The 17412-nt window shown below is 43.7% G+C and overlaps 1 long non-coding RNA gene across 1 annotated transcript; it reads right to left on the bottom strand.

The window, feature by feature from the left end:
* Positions 1-11471: 11471 nt before the first annotated feature.
* LOC109315562 lies at positions 11472-15099 on the bottom strand. The gene is made up of 2 exons (XR_002102537.1): positions 13285-15099; positions 11472-11807 (listed from the first exon to the last, which is right to left on the bottom strand). It is a non-coding gene; the product is annotated as an uncharacterized LOC109315562 (long non-coding RNA).
* Positions 15100-17412: the final 2313 nt, after the last annotated feature.

Raw genomic sequence — 17412 nt, 5'->3', positions numbered from 1 at the left:
CACCAGAGCGCCCCAAGGGATGACTAGGTCGAATGGTCATAAACTCCTGCAAGACCGTTTCAGGCTGGACATAAGGACGAATTTCTTTACTGTCCGAGCCCCCAAGGTCTGGAACAGTCTGCCATCGGAGGTGGTTCAAGCACCTACATTGAACACCTTCAAGAGTAAATTGGATGCTTGTCTTGCTGGGATGCTATAACCGCAGCTGACTTCCTGCCCTTTGGGCAGGGGGCTGGACTCGATGATCTCCTGAGGTCCCTTCCAGCCCTGATGTCTATGAAATCTATGAAATCTATTTAAAACGGTAAAGACCCAGCTGTGAAGAACTTCAGAAGGACCTGGGGAGATTGAGTGAATAGGCAACATAATAGCAGATGAAATTCAGTGTTGCAAAATGATACACACATAGGTGGAGAAATACCTCCAAATATGCATATACTATGATGGACTCTATATCAACGTTGCCACACAAGAAAGAGATTTTTGAGTACCTGTGGACAGTGTGCTAAAAACAACAGATAAATGTTCAGCAACAGTCAAAAAGGCAAATAAAATGTTAGGAGTTATTAAGATGCATGTTTTGCAAACAAAATGAAAAGTATTATTCTCCCGCTTTATAAATCTGTCTACACCTTGAGTACTGTGTACAGCTTTGGCCTCCGTACCTCAAAAAGGGTAAAGAAGAACAAGAAAAGGTACAAAGAATGGCAGCAAGGATGATTAGTGGCATGGGTGGGGCTTTTTTCAGGGAAAATCTAAGTAGGCCAGAACTATTCACGTTAAAAAAGAGATGCTTGAGAGGGGTGGAGAGACACGATGGAGGTTTATAGAATATTAGATGGTGCACAGAATGTAAATAGGGATTTATTATTTATGTCTCAATACCAAAACTAGGGGACATAAAAAGAGACTGTTAGGTCATATGTTTAAAACTAACAAAAAAAGAACTTACTTTTCTCACACCATGTAATTAACTTGTAGACGTCATAGCCAGAAGATCATAGCCACAAGATGTTGATGAGGTTGGTTGATGTTGTGTGATGTTGTTGAGGTTTGGGATTGGACCAATTCTTGGTGGAAATGTCCATTAGTAGGTATTGAGCATAGTAGATAGGGGTGCAACCTCTGAATCAGAATTTCCTAAATGTCTGAATGCTGAATGCTGCAATGGAAAAGACTTGGGGCTGCAACGGGAGAGAAGAAAGTGCCCTTTGCACTCTCTTGCTCGACATCCACTCCCTGCCACTGTATGAGAAAGTTCTGTTTATCCCAGTACCTATAGTCTGATCCAGTAAATAGAATTTATTGTGTTCTTACTTCAGTGTCCCAACTCTTTGGCCTTTCAGGACTGAGAGTGAGTTTTATGTTTCCTATTAAAAAGGGGAGACAGTTGTGGGAGTGAGCAGTCATTTTTAGCCCTGGAAATTTCTGAAATATTCAACATTGAAATTATGACAGTTTTAAGGAGTTTTTACATGGTTTTGTTGCTTTCCATGAAGGTTATATAGAGTGACTGATAGGAGCTAAATCATCTGATTTACAGGAGGGTGGATGCAAAAAATAGTTACAATAATAGAATTTGAAAATCATTAAAATGTTCCAAAGTAGGTTGTCTGTGATGTATAAAGAATACACACTGATATGGTATGAAGGCTTTATTAGTTCTTTTTGGCATGACCTATGTGGTTTGCAGCCTTGACACCCAGGAATAATGAAACTTTCATTACTCCTTTAAGTAAATAGCTGTAATGTGTATGAATTATGTGATGCACACGTTTACACCAGTCCTGTACTCTGAAGACTGGAGTTAGAGTAAGAGGTGCATAGACTTTGTACTGTGAGAGAATTTGGATGTTTCAGAATTAGGATAAGACATTAGAATAAGAAATAAGTTGAGCATAGGTGAATGATTACTTTGTAAGCTATTTTAATAATGATATTGAATGTATGCTAGCTAAAGTTCCCCTAGGACTGCTCTTTTGTATTTATTAATGCTTTCAGCATTTTTATTATCAACGATACGCATAAAAATTATATATATAGTCAGATTATAGTATAGTATAGTTCAAGCTATATAAAGGTTTGTTCACTACCATCGAGGCCATGGCTGTGTGGTCATTAGGGCTGTGCAAAGCTTTGGTAGCCGATTCGATTTGAAGAAGATTTGGCTCGATTCAATGGCTGAATCTCTGAATCTGAATCAAATCAGGAGACCAATTAAAAGGTCCAAATTGAATCGGAAGTCTCTGAATTACTTAAAAAAAGATTCCGTGCCAATTTAGAGATTTGGCCATAGACTAAACAGGCAGCAGTCCTCATCACAGTGAACACAGCTGCCTCCAGCTGGTAAGTCTGTTGTGTTGGGTGGAGGGGTGGAGTGTGTGCGGGGGGAAATCAATGCCCCCACAGCAAGGGAAAGATTGGGGCTGGGGATGGGAGAAGCTGCCCAGCTGGGGTGGTGGGGCACAGGACTTGAGGAGGGGGCTCCTGCCACTGTGTGCTGCTGGTCTGAGAGGGCACGGGAGTGGGTGTGTGCCCCTGGATCTGCATGGGGCAGGCTGGGCCAGGATGCACTCTGGATGGGTGGCGGAACGCATTGGGAGTTGGGACCATGCCCTCCCACCACTCCCTCAGCTTCCCCGCAACTACCAGACAAGCAGTGGCAGGGCATGGTGGCGGGTGCATGCACCCAGATTGGGGAAGGGCCGACAGCAGAGACTATGGGGAATTTTAGGGTGGCTGTAGCTCCCCCAATAGCTCCTGCTCCTGAGCTCTGAGGGGTTCGTGGAGCCAGGGCTGCACTCTGGGCTGGGACTAGCCTCCTGGAGCACAGCCCTGGCTCTGCCCACCCTGCAGAGCACAACCTGGTGGCAGGCGGCTAGGGCTAGCCTCCCAGAGCGCAGCACAGCACAGCCCGCCCTGGGGGCACATGCCCTCCCCACTTTGCCCACCACAACAGACTTACCAGATGGAGGCAGCTATATCCAGTGTGGTGAGGACTGCTGCCTGTTTAGTCTGTCTCTGAATCAGTGCTGAATCTTTGGATTCAGCCAAATTGAATTGGGATAGTGATTCGAATCACTGAATCAAATCACTGTCTCTCTAAATCAGCTGAATCCAAATCCAAAGTGAATATTGCCACTTCCCACAGGCCTAGTGGTCATATAATTTGCATGTTTGTTTTTTCTATGTCACTATGTATGTTCTCAGTCTGTGAGTGGTTGGCAGACCTGAAAGAGGAATGAAATAAGAAGCAGAAGTATGCCAAAGTAAATAGGGGCACTGGGAAACTTGAAGAGAAGGCAACTGTCATGAGTATCTCTTAAACACCACCAGAATTTGGACAGAACTTGGGTAGCTTCATGGGCAGATGCCTCCCTCAGCGACAGAACTCTTCAGATACACAGGAACATGTTACCCTTTTGTGACTCATACGGCCTTTGTAGTAGGAGAGAGTGTGTGGTCAAGTGAAGAGCAGAGGAGAAGTTGGCAAACTAGTGGAATAAGCAACAGAGAGCAGCTAAAGAGGAGCAAACGTGAGACACGGACCAGTAGCAACAGTCCCATAGCAACAAAATTTGCTGCCTGGGGCAAAGCCTGTAGTGGCAGCCCACCCTAACCCCACACACAGATCCAGGTGTCACATGCCCCCCCATGCTTGCCCGGGAGTGCACGCAGTGGCGGGAGCCACACTTCCACTGTCCCTGTGCCCCCCAAACGATCTGCTTGTGGCTCCATCCCTAACCCGCCCCAGCTGGGCAGTGCCAGTTGGCGCTCTTTTGCTTTGGCACCCAGGGCATTTGCCCTGCTTTCCCTCCACCCCCACTTGCTATGGCACTGAGTAGCAATCAGGAGAGTTAAAGGAAGTGTATCTGACAGTCTGGACTGTGGCTATGAGGCAATCACTAGTTGCACAGTGTTGTTGGAGTTGCTTCACTGTTAAACTGTGGGTGGAAGAAGCATGTCTAAATGAACAGGCAAGGCATTTCCACCTCCTGAACGTCAGTTTAGGGAGTTGCAGGCTCTTATAATTCACCTCTGGGAAGAGGACATTTACCCATTCAGGTAAGACTATCTCTTTACTGTAGTACATGGTTTTAGCCAGTGACTCCTGCAGGATGGTGGGTATTTTGTATCCTACCAGCCTCTCAGGAAAAAATTCTGGGGGTGGAGAGCAGGCATATTGGCATGGCCCATTGCTGTGCAATTTCCAATGTGTTATATAAATGTGTGTGAGGAGAGAGGGGAGAGGCCACAAGAAAGATTAAGGAGAAGGAAGAATTTGGGAAATAAGTTAGGATTTCCCCTGTAAGGTAGTGGCCTAATTTCCATGTAAGCACTATAATCCCATTTGCTTTCTTTATTAGTTCTGTTTTTCTGTGTCCTGGTGAATGATCTCTTCTTAGCATAGGGCAGTTCTTCCATTATGGAGCGGTTTTAAGTGTGTACTAATTCAGAATACAGCTTGGCTTTTTAAGAAGGTTTTAAGTGGAATAATCAAGTTTTTCATTATTTTTAACATTCCCCCGGCTTTCTTTTAAACAGGCATATTCTTGTTTCTGGAGGGAAGTTCATACTAAATGTGGCTGATTGCCAAGCAGGCCTCTTCCCAGCATACTTGCCTTCTGGGAACAAGCCAGGCTGAATGGCAGAATATCTAGTATTTTTATGGCTCATATGTTGAGCTGATAGCATGAAAAATGCTTTGTGCTTGAGGGAAACTGAAATATTTGGGTCTAATGGCATTGTTTCAAAGTATTGATTGAGACTACCAGTATATTTTGTCCTGATCCAATTCTTATGTAATCTCCACTGAAATTATTTTGCAGCTAGCAGTTAGTTTATGGACTTTAAAATTTCAGTTTGTAGGTGACCTACAAATCCTTCATGCATCTTCTTTAACATTTTGGATGCAAATGGGATGGAAACAGGTTATTGCTCTTTCAAAAGCATATTGAGTACATGATAATGTTTCTTTGGATAAATTTTATTTTTACTAAATGGTTGTAATGGGCCTCATCTTATCCTTACAGTCTTGTATGGGAAGTAGTGATTTCCTTATATAATGGCTGTATATTGTCTTGAGATATAGATAATAAAGCTGTAGGGAGACTTAGAAATGTAACAAAGAGGGTTAATAAGAACATACGGTACATGAATTGTAGAAAAAGATACTGTGTTTTGTTTTGCTATTTTTCATCTTGCACTGGAGTTTAGGTCCACTTTCCTGCAGGCTATCCACTAACAACATAGTCAGCTGATAAAAGGAATAGTTAGAAGCAGTACATCATCATAACTAAATAATAGTGGCTGATATGCACCAGGCAGGACACCCAGAGAAGCCTTACACAAATTAATCTGTACTTTCATTTCACACACACTGATATGATTTACATTATTTTACTTTATATTTTCTTTCATTTTTTTTAGTTTTCAATGGTTTGGGCACTGCTAGTTTTGTTGATACTTTTGAGTTAATTCTCCACAGTTTCGAAGCTGTGCTGTGTTCAGGGGTGAAGGGAAAATGAAAAAGGGCAGTTGAGATTCTTTCATCTTGCACTGGGAGAGCAGCCTTAAGTTTGCTCTGCCTTACATCAGTGACATCAGTCCTGAAAGCAATCACTTTGAAAACCAGCGAGACAGAGTTCCTTGCAACGATAGCTTAACAGAAATGAAGATAAAAGGGTAAAATGTTAAAAAAAATGACAGCTTATCCAGTCTGAAATCCTGTATATCCTGCATAAAATTCTATCCACATGCATTATGTAAAGCCCAGACTAAACTGCCCCCAATAAAGAACAAGGAAGATCAAAGCAGAGTCAATGAATGATGTCCCTCTATTGGTAGTAAGTTAATGAAGAGATGCCCAGAGATGTACAGCAGGCAAACCATGACACAGACAAAAGTGGAAAAAACTTTATGTCATTGCCAACAGTGACAACACTTAAGGGGGCCATGGGGGTGCACATACCTGCCCTGAGAACACTGGTGCACCCCCTGACAGGCTGTGCTCCCTGCTTCGGTGATGGGCAGGGGGAGCAGGCAGGAGCACTGGTGCTCCCCCTGGAAGCTCTGGCTGGGGAGTGGGGGCTCCAAGTGTTGCGCCACTAGCATTTCTGGGAGCACCTCGGATCAGCACAATTGGCTGCGGGGGCCCTCCCCCTCCCCAATCGCTGACTGGTCGCTGGGGGGCATGTGACTCAGGTGACACCAGTTGCCCATGATTGCCAATGTGACTGGGAGAAAATTGCTTTGCAGCTCCAACCCCTCCCTGGTGATCAGGATGACTGAGCATGTAAGCAAGATCCATGAGCCAGGCTCTCAAGAGATTTCTCTTCATTGCCTCAGAGCAATGGCCCACCCACCCTGAATCCTGACTCCAACTGCAGACAGTTTCTGTTTCAAAAGAAGGCAGGGAAAGGAAAACAAGGAAAATATGCATTATACATTAACATTTTAAAAATCCTTCCAGAATCCTACAGGCAATTGGTTAAAGCCCTGAAGCATGAAATTTTATTTTAAACTTTGCCTTAACACAGAACTTTAAATAATGAGCATACTAAGAGCAATTCCAGGCAACCCTTTTCTTTCTCAGGGAAGTAGAAGTGGGACTCAGGTTTCTCCTTTTACTTCCAGCCCCTGCCCCAAATAGAGGCTGAAGAATATGCCCAGAAAGGTGGCTTATTATTAAGGCAGGGTTAGATCTTTTTTGTAAAATATTCCAAGAGATGGTAAATCCACTTCTTCCCTGGTAATTTAATTGTCTTTGCTCCTGGTAGGCTATCAGTGGTAGCTTCCAAACTCTTTGTCTGTAGAGTCCTGAATTAACCGTCCCATTTTTTAACTAAGGATTGGCATTAAGTTAACAGGTCTGTAGTTTAGTGATCACCCAGTTCAATGATGACGGGCAAGCATAAATGGGAAGAACCAAACAACAAGCTTTATTGCAGAGCAGTAAAAAAGCCTCTTTCTAACTACTTAACTGAGGGACTGTCCCCCAGTTACCAGCTTCCTCAGCCTCTTTAGTTAGGGAGCATTTCTAAATAATAACTCTATTACTATGTGCAGGTGGGTGCACAGGTGACTGATAGGGGGGATATGGGGGCATGTGCCCCCCTTGAGATAGGCCCCTGACTTGGCAATGCTTCGGACAGGGCATTTTTTCCCTCATGGGCTGGTGACGTGGCGGGGTAGGGGTTGGGGTGGTGGAGGGCACTAAGCCATGGCACAGAAGTATAGGAATGGATATGGTCACCCCTGGTTGAGTGTAATATTAGCTAGGCTTGCTGGCATTCATGCTCCTGTCCTGTCCCAAAGTCACCCTCTTTTGAACTGCTCATTTTTCAGGTCAGGTAGAAATTAGCTTTTCTAGGTTTATGTTAAGGAAATGTTCTCTTTTCCCTTTCCTCCCATACAATAAATTCTTTGCTGGCCATTTGCACTCAAGAGAGATATAGTGATTAGGTTCTGGCAATAAAGTTGCCAGATCATGCTCAAGATCTACCTGATGTCTTTCAAAGTGCTATAAGAAACTGCTTTACTGAAGCTTGCCTATAATATTTTTTCCGTCTCTTGAATAAAAGTCAAGCACCAAATCTATCTATTGCTCTAGATAATGTGATGCTTCAGTTGATTGCTTTCTAGCATCTAGAAAAGGCAGCTGATTGATTTCTAGCATCTAGAAAAGGCAACTTGAGATGAGAGGAGACTTCTTTGCTAAGTAATGAAACATAAAAGTTTTCTGTAATTGGAATTGTGGAAAATAATTTGGGAAACACACATGTATATGAAGATTCTTCTGAATATTTCAGCAATTGCTAAGTCTGACAAGGAGTTCAGTCCTGCACCTCTTTGAAGTTAGTGGGAATTTAAACATTAATTTCAATGGGAGTGGAAATGGGCCCCAAATAATCTATTGTTAAACATGGATGTTTTAAAGTGGGCTGTCAGCCTGAAAAAAATTTAAAATAGAATAACCATTTAGACCAACTGAAAAGATCTGGTAATTACAACACGTCAAATTAAGCGAGGGAGGGACATGGCATTTTGGGTATCTGGCCTTGAACATGTTTCCTCCCATAAATGTCCCTTATTCATACATGTAAAATGGGAGGTGGGGAGGGGAGAAAAGCAGAAAACACAATGGAATTTTTCAGTAGTTAGATTCACAGCACAAATCAATGAAGAATGAGTCCTTGGAAGATATATTTTCCTTCCTCGAACATAAGTGAAACTAAACTGTTGTCACGGATCACAGGCTTGGAGTATGTTCCTTTTATTTTATCAGTGATTCAGAATAAACTGTGTCCCGGGGAACCAGGACGGGACTTACACACAGCGGTGGCAGAGCCTGAGCGGGACATCCGCCGCTTGTTTACGCCAACGCGACTGGAAGTCAGCGCCGGTGCGGGGGGAAGAACGAGCCAGGAGCCTCGCATCAGCCGAGGCAGAAGACCCTAGAAGGGAACGGGCCATGGACCCCCAGTAGGGGGGATAGGAAGCTCCCGGGCAGGACGAGCTGCCAACCGCTCCGCTCGAGGAGCCGAGGACTCCGGCAAGGTCCCCAGAGGGAAAGACCAGGGAGCCGCAGCAAACCCAGGCAGAGGGGAGGATACCAGCCATGGCCAGCCACAGGATGACGAGCAAGGAGCGGCCGACGAGCGTCGAGGACGAGGAATCAAGCAGCAGGGAATTTTGGGACTGCGAACCTGAGACAAGCAGGACTTGCAGGTCCTGGGTTGGGGTGCCGGTGCAGGAACGCGACATCGCCAGGCAGGGCCAGGACACGGAAGAGCGCTAAGGAGGCGCTGTCGGGCGGAGGGTGATGCCAACTGGCTCCGACCACAGACTAGGATAGGGGTTGCTCAAAAGGGGCCCGGGAAGGTCCAGGTTAGAGGTCCAGCCAGTAGGGCTGTGAGGGCCTAGTTTCAGTTTTTCAGGTTTGTTTTCCTGTTAAAAGGGATACCCCAGCTGAGGGGTATAGCTGGGGAGCTCAGGCTAAGGACCCCTCAGTGAAACCCCCGCCTTGACCGTGACCCAGCCCTGGGTCACCCAGGGTACAAGGAACTCTTGGATTAGGGTCGGTCAGACCGGTGAGGTGATCGGCCCGTCTGTAGGAAGCCGGGTCGCACACTAGGAGGGAGCATCAGAGGAGGCGTAAGGCCGGGGTGCAAGGGGTGGCAGAACCCCGCAATGTGACCACCGAGAGGACCTCGGGCTACAGAGTGACCGGGAACTGCCCTAACTGAACATAAACAACAAGTTGTGCCGGGCGAGATCTAGGGCAGGGAATGGACATCATAACACCTACTGCCAACCAGTAGCACCAGCGATGGTCCTTCTTCCACGGGCGACTACCCACGGGAAGGACCCCCCCCCTCCAATCTGGCGGTCAAAAACTGTAGTTTGAATTAATATCAGCTGCTTTGATTTTGTTTTATCACAGTATTTCAGAAAATTTGCCCTGGGTGAAGGCTGGATGCAGTTTTCAATTGATTTTGCTGAGGAGATGGTTGAGGGGGTTTGGTTTTGTTCTAGTTAATTAGGTATCCAAACCCACAGTCTGCTTTCTTAGAACAGCTCAGTAAAAGGTTAGTTAAGAGAGGAGGAAGACAGAATAATGGTAGAGACAGTAATACAAAAGCAGTAAGTCTGAAATTTGAACAGTTCTAGCATGAGCTTAGCTCTAAGACACCTAGTTTGCTTCTATTTCATGGAATTGCCTGCCTAAAGATAACTTAGAGTAAACTAATAAGCTAATTTCAACATGTTAAAACAACATTTTGTTGGGGGGAGGTTGAAATGATTTCATCTTAACATTTCCCTTAATATCACTAAAAACCATTCAAAATGCTTGTAAGTCTAACATTTTTTTTCAGTTGGAAGTAATTTGACTTGTGACTCTCCACCATTTTTGCTTAAAAATACTGTTTTTTGTCTGACCTGAAACTTTGTTTTAGTCTTTGTAAGTTGCTAACAAACCAAATAAATCTATTATTTCCCAACTCTTCTTGTTGGGGGGCAGTATAGTACATAATGGAGAGGAGAAAAGGCATTCAGTCTCAACCAACAGGGTATGGAGAGATACAGACAGACAAGTCTATGCAATCATAGGATCATAGGAAAATACGGCTGGAAGGAACCTCATAAAGTCATCAAATCCCCCCCTCCCCCACTCAAGGCAAGATAATCCCCCGACTAAACTATCCCAGCCAAGCGTCTGTTCAATTTGCTCTTGCAAGTTTCCAAAAATGGAGATTCCATAACTTCTCTAGGGAGCTTGTTCCAACACCTGAGGAGTCTCACAGTCAAAAAATTCCTCCTATTTTCCAGCTTCAATTCCCCTGCTGTAGCTTGAGGCTGTTGTTCCTAATCCTGTCCCCTACAACCACAGAGAAAAACCCATCTCCATCCTCCGTATTAATCACCCATCAGGTATTTGAAGACTGTTATCAAATCCCCTCTTAGTCTTCTCTTCTCCAAGCAAAATAGCCCTGGCTCTTGCTACTTTTCCTTATGAGTCTTGACTCTTAGGCTCCTGATCATTTCTGTTGCCCTACATTAGACTCTTTCTAAATTGTCCACATGTTTCTTGAAGTGTGGGGCCCAAAACTGGATACAGTACCCCAGGTGCTGAATAGAGTGAAATAAATACTTCTCTTGATTTGCAAGTGACACTCTTGTTAATATAACCCAGGATGCTGTTAGCTTAAAAAAATTTTTTTTGCAACAAGAGCACACTGTTAGCTCATATGTAGGCTATGATTCACTGTAACCCCTAGTTCCTTTGCTGTAGTACTGTAACCTAGCCAGTCATTCCAATGGAGACATGTAGGTAGTTCAGGGAGGTGTACATGCACCCCCTGAGAGCACTGGTGCACCCCCTGTTAGGTCATGCTCCCTGTTTAGTTGGCAGGCAGGGGGTCAAGTGGGAGCATCAGTGCCCCCTCCGCAAACAGTGTCCGGGGAGCGGGACTTCTAGCAAAAGTGGCTGCGCCGCTTCCAGAAGTGAGTGAGCTGCTTTTTGGCGAGTGAGATTGGCTGCAGGAGACCCCCCCCCAGTCAGCATGATTGGCCACTGGGGGACCCACCCCTGACATTGGGATTGGCCCGGTCAGTGGGATCAGCCACCAGGGGACCTCCACCCCCTGGTCAATGGGATTGCTGTTGGGGGACCCCCACCCCAGTCGCTGACTGGTGTTGGGGGGGCACATGCCCCCCCAGACTCAAGAGGCACCAGTCACCCATGAGTCATTCCCCAGTCTGTATTTGTGCATGCTATCAGTCCATCCCAAGCACAGGACTTTGCATATGTCCAATACTTGGCCACATGCAGACTCATAGGAGGAGAAACACTCAGATGATTGTCTTAGCTTTCCATTGACTTTGACTATTGTGTAACACAAAGGGTGGGCACCATGCAGCCAGATGTTAGTTGATTCAGCTGTTGAACTTGATAAACATCTTTTTTGTCTTTTCAGGAACACAAAAAGTATATATTTACAATCAGTAGCGAGTTTCATAGGGAAAGCATGGAAAACCACTTATTTCTGTATTGGGTTTGATTTACTCTCATTTTGGAAGGTATGCAAACAGCACTGCTGTGTGTCAGCAGGTGAAGCTGCATCTTTATTCCCAATGGAGGTGAGTCAGTCTTTGCTTTCCCTGAAGTTCTACACCAGGGAAAGCAGCTTTCATGTGAAGCCTGGACTTCAAAGGAAATATTTGAGTAAAGGATACCCACACAATGTTCTGAAATTCTATTTAGGTAACAGAACTCTTCATCTTCAGCCTCTGTACAATTCTAGCTGCAGTGGATAGGGAAGTAAGAGAATACGTTCATGAAACATTTATTGGAAAATGTGTGTGCTAACATTTGAATTTCAAAAATTTTCAACCAGCTGAAGTAGGAGCCAGTATTTGGAGACTGTAAGAGCAAGTCTAAGGTCTCTTGGTGAAATGGGGAGTGTGCATCTGATAGACCTCCCTGCACAGGCTACTAGCTACCAACATCCCTGTGTCAGTACATAAAGGCCCTGTACTCATGGGCCCTGTATTCATGAATCATCTATACTTTTAGGATTCCCATATGTCACATACTTTTAAAAAGCTTTGACATTTTCATTGCTCTGTGTATGGACCACACATTGGCATTTTATTATGTATAGATAATATAGGCAGCCATTAGAATTATCACTCAAACACAACTGCTTATTGGAATTGCATTTCTGCGTTTATAATGAATTGTGTCCCTGGATGGGCAGACAGGATGGAAGCTATATGGACCGCATCCATATAGATCACCCTGAAATGACATCAGTAGCAATACAAGGGGGGTAATGGATGTCCCTTCATGGTCTGATCCTACAAGGCACAATGTACCCCTTGAGGTATTTAGTGCTATCTGATGGACCTGAGCCGCCTGAACCCTTACTGCGTATTACTTTGTTTTTATGGCAGTATGACATAGCTGCAGCTACTGTTAACTATGGACTCTCCATTAATTTAATATACTAGCTTATCTTTTGGTATTGTTCATTTGGGGAAGTCAAGGGAAATCAGAAATGTAATGGGTCAGCAAGGCAGCTTTTACAAAGATAACACTGTATTGATGGGAGGGCCTCCTTTTCCTCTGACACAAATTGCTGAGTTGGTACTCTAGCATTCCTTTCTTTTGTAAATATGGAGGAGTCATGAAATGTTGTTGATATTTCTTTATTAGTAGTGGAGAGGGAAGGAAAAATAAAGCAGATATAGACCCTCAAATACATTCTTCCTTTCTTAGGGTCATAGTGGCAGTCAGAAAGCTGGTCCAAGATTGCTGGCCCATAACCAGAGATTTGTTCAGTAGACAAGATTAAAGTTGAAGGTACTAGAATATTCTGCAAAGACTGGAACCTGTTTAGTGAGAGGAGACATGACAGAATTATACAAAATAATGAATCATATAGAGTACAGTACTCCTATTTAATACTTCTCATAAAAAAAGAAACAATAGAAAGGAAACCAATTTGAAATTGCTAAAGGGAAATGCTTTGTTTCACAGGGCATAATTAGTGTGGAATCCATCTTTGTTAAGTACCACTTATACCTTTCATGTTGGGTAACTTGAGTGTTGAAAGAACTCAGGGTTAAAGAATGAAATAGAATCAATCCTCCACTATGTATGGACACCACAACAAATTAAAATATATTTGTCTCTTATGATGTATTTTGAAAGGGCAGTTGACTTTTGCTTTCAGTAAAACATAGCATTAATCAGTGAAGGAAGCTGTTCAACAAGACCTAGCTAGCTCTTTCTACTGTGAAGCTCCAACAAAAATAGTTTTCATTCTCCCATAGCTTTAGGCCTGATACTCAAAATCTGTCTAAACAACAGATGAGTCAAAAACATATCAGTAAATGTAAAAGATAAAATAATACTCTCATAATATTTAGGTGTAATCTCTATCATTTTTTTTTGTGTTGGAGGCATTATTATATTATATTTCTGCTTTTAAATTTTTGCTTGCACGAATGAAGCATTTAGGTTGTGGTAGGACAGGATTGTCTTAAGCTATAAAATCTTTTACAAGATTAAAGAAGCCCTTGAAACAGAGATACAAACACAGAACACTGTCTGTTGCCACTGATTTTCTTCTTTTTTTAATGTATTATGTCACACTGCCACTCACTCTGTTTATTCTGCACAAGACATATTGGAGACTCTCTGCCTCCAGTATTATTTTCATTGCACTGCACTGATAGCAGAGTCATTTATCTTTAAGGGTCTTATTCAATAAAAAAAAATCCATCTTTCATGGTGTGCAACATAGATGTCTCTTTTATTGAAATCAGCCTTTATAGATAACTTGGCTCTCCATCCAATGCAATGAAATTAAAATCAGTTTCCAACTGACTTGTGAGTCTTCCCCAGGCATGTGTAGAGCTGCATAGTTTTTTGTTGAATTTGGAACATAAAGATAAATGGCCTCTTTGCCAGTGATGTGTAGTAGAATGAAATAAGAGGCAGGCAGTGCCCATTGTGCCTTGCCCTTGAGTATCTTTAGATACTACTTTTCAGAATATTAATGTTCTTCCATACTTATGACTGTACGTGTGCATACAGTTATTTACAACACCTTGGGCAGAAATGATGTGTTTGCATGTTGTTTGGTTGCTAGTAAAAAGGGCCACCTTCAGCTCATCTTTCTGCGACAGTAACTTTCCACACAAATGTATCTTTGTCTATTCTATAATTGTCTGATCTCTCATTTGAGTTGCTCCTAAGGAATTAACACTAGAACAATACTAACTTCTTTTTTATTTCCTTGCCTATAAGGAACAGATTCTGATTAATTCAGAAAGGTTTTTGTGCCTTTGGTTTCTGATTTGTATGAGATTTAACAATTTATTAAATGATGTTATTTTGGATATCTAAGTCTGTATGCCTAGATAGAATAGATTATTATTAATTTAGGACTTTTCTACCAGGTGAGGGGATAAAACATGGAACCAATTTAAAACTTACTAGAGGTTCATTACACAGGATTAAATAAGTGGAAAAGCATTGGATGCTTCCAGGGGCATTTCCAAGTGAAGTATTCCCAGACTAAGCTGTTAAAAATCTTCCTCAGACATGCTAAAAATATATCCAGTGTAAACACTGCCTTTCTTACCATTAGGAAGAAATACGGTTATTTTTTCCACCTAAATTACTGCTCCAGTTTGACTTTGCATATTGTTTTAGCCAAAATGTGCAGTGATCTAGCATTTACCCTTGTTACAATCAACTTTAACAATCCTCCAAGTTCAGTAGAGTTATTCCTTTTAGGAAGATTAATCTTTGAGATGAAATTTTGGATGGCCCTGTATATTAGTATGACAAGCCAGAGGAAACTGCTCCATTTCTCACCTTCCTCTGTACAGAGGCAGTCAGTCAAATTCCTTCAGTCCTTCACAAGTGAATTGGCCGATACCCCAGGCGTATACCCTAGAGGCAGCAGAAAGCCCCCAGCACGGCATAACAGAAGGACAGGGAATGCTGCCATGGGTTGGTGGTTGAACTCTGTCATTGCATACGACAGGGTGCCCAACCTCCCAGCTGCAGCACAAATCCAGCCTGTGGTGCTGTGTCATTTGGCCTGTGGGGCTCCTCATGAGTCCAGAAACTCAGTAGCAGAAGTGCGGTGGCACTGCTTTCCTGCTGCCAAATCTCCAGACCCATGGAGACCCTGGGCCTTGTGTGCTGGATCTGGTGTCTGATCCCAGCATGCAGGGCTGGGTTGGGGTAGCACTAGGTCCCAGGGCCTGATCTCGGTGTGGGGAGGCTAGAAGGAGGTGGATCCAGGCCCCAAAGCCCAATCTGTCCTGCAGATGGCCTGATCTGGCCCACAGATGGGCTCCGTGCCACTCCTCTAGCCCATAGGACCAAACAATTGAGCACTACTGGCATAAAGGTTGGAGAGATTCATTTTCAGAGGATCCTATTTATATGAATATCATAGACCTATACTGTTTATAATGCAAAGAATACTGTGGGCATGCTCTATAGTTGGATAGAGCAGTTGCATTCTTCTGCTGGTGATTGTCCTCTCTGAAGTTTGCTCACTTGGTCTCTGGGGGAATCTTTGCTAATGAAAGTTTACCATGGTGGCCTCTAAAACTATTGCACACTTTTGTGGCCAATGTATAAGGTAGTATGATCAGGAGAATTCTTACTTATTCTGTGGAGGTTCTTGTGCCATGATAATCACTGTGTATTAACTGAGCACCTTCCAATAGTTCATTAACTGATGTGAGTAACATCTGTTACACGTATGTTTTGTCATCCTCTCCCTAGAGGAAGAAGAGTGGGCAGCACAGTATCTTATTTTGTCAGGGTATTTTTGTTTTAATATGCATGTCAGCTGAAGTCAAACCCTTAACATTATTTATGCTTAAGTACCTGTATTTAATGATAAATTATGCACGATCCATCAAGCCAAACAGGTTCTTATTTCAATGCTCATTTCCTTATTATAAACAACTACTGAAACAGGTTTAGCCTAGATATCTTAAATGTTCATATTGTTCATGCCATAATGAGCCGCATTCACAGCTGTACTTGAAAAGTGCTTAGACACTTGACGAAGGTGGTAGACAGGATGGACCTTTCCTCCCCCCCACCAGCCTAGGGATTACCAGGCCAGTTCCCCTACCATGCTCAAAGGATCACCCTTCTAGTTTGGGTTGAGCTTCACTGAGCAAATTTAGTGATAGTATTGAGATGGTGGCTAGGCACAAACTTTCAAAAAGCCTGAGGAGGAACATATATAATCTCTGCAGATTTCTGTAAGCTGCCTAGGCTAGATAACAGAACATGTTATCCTTCGGGAGTGGGCAAACATGCTTCCTGGACTGAGGCCAACAGGCTGGGGGCACTCCTGTGGGAGTGCCCTCTGGAGTCCCCAGGCTGCCAGAGACTGCGGAGTGCATTGGCCATCCCTGATTGGCTACTGGGCATGGCTGAGCATGCCCCCAAGCCATTGCCCCTGCACACGCCCTCTCCACCCTAGTATTCATAGTATGCCCTTTCCCCTCTCCCTCCTGCTACCTGCCTGTAGCTGCCAGATGGCAGGGAGGGGGGCTTAGGGAGAGAGTCTGTGCCTGCTTGGCTCTGGGAGAGCTTGGGGGTAGGGCTGCTGGGTACTTCACTAGAGCTTGACTGAGCAATTGCTGCAGCTGAGTGCTAGCATGCCTTCCTGTGAGGAGGGAAGGTTGTGGGGGCCACAAAGGAACCTGGGATACCGGAAAACAGTGATCTAACTTGAATTGGTAAGGGATCTGGTACAGAAGTTTGGTCTAACCTAAATTGATTAGATTTGAGAGCACATCAAACAGATCTATCTTAGATTTGATTGCACATCAAACATCTTTCTTAGACCAGGTTACACCATTTTTAGAGCAGTATATGAGCACCAAATTTCTGTATGGTTATGGGTTTGGATCAATTTCCAATCACTTAGTTCAGTTTATAGCTGTATCTGGCTTGTATGTGGTAAGGGACCTCTGTGTCATTTGCATATTTCTGATTCTGCCTAATGGTTATATAGAAGGAGAATTGAATCTTTTGAGGCTCCACATATAAGAAGTTTAACGGGGGACTGTAACAGAGCACAGGGTGTGCTCTGTGACTCCCAGAGGTGTGGGCAGCAGCAGAGCAGCCTGATGCTGGTTGTTTCTCCAATCAGATGTAATTACTAGGGGTGTGAGAAGTGGGCCGTATTTAATTCAGATTCGAATTTGGCCCGCATCGGGGACAGTGATTCAATTAATTGATTTGGATCACTGTCCCTGTTTTGATTCAGCCGAATCTGAATTTGAAGATTTCATGCTGATTCAGAGAATCAGCAGTTTGGCCATAGACACAGCTTTAAATGTTTTTTCTACATA

The sequence above is a fragment of the Crocodylus porosus genome, unplaced genomic scaffold (assembly GCF_001723895.1).
Source record: "Crocodylus porosus isolate Cpor-Errol unplaced genomic scaffold, CroPor_comp1, whole genome shotgun sequence".
In the NCBI taxonomy this organism is placed as follows: Eukaryota; Metazoa; Chordata; order Crocodylia; family Crocodylidae; genus Crocodylus; species Crocodylus porosus.
Note: the sequence above shows the minus strand (reverse complement) of the source record. Positions and strands in the feature narration are given on the sequence as shown.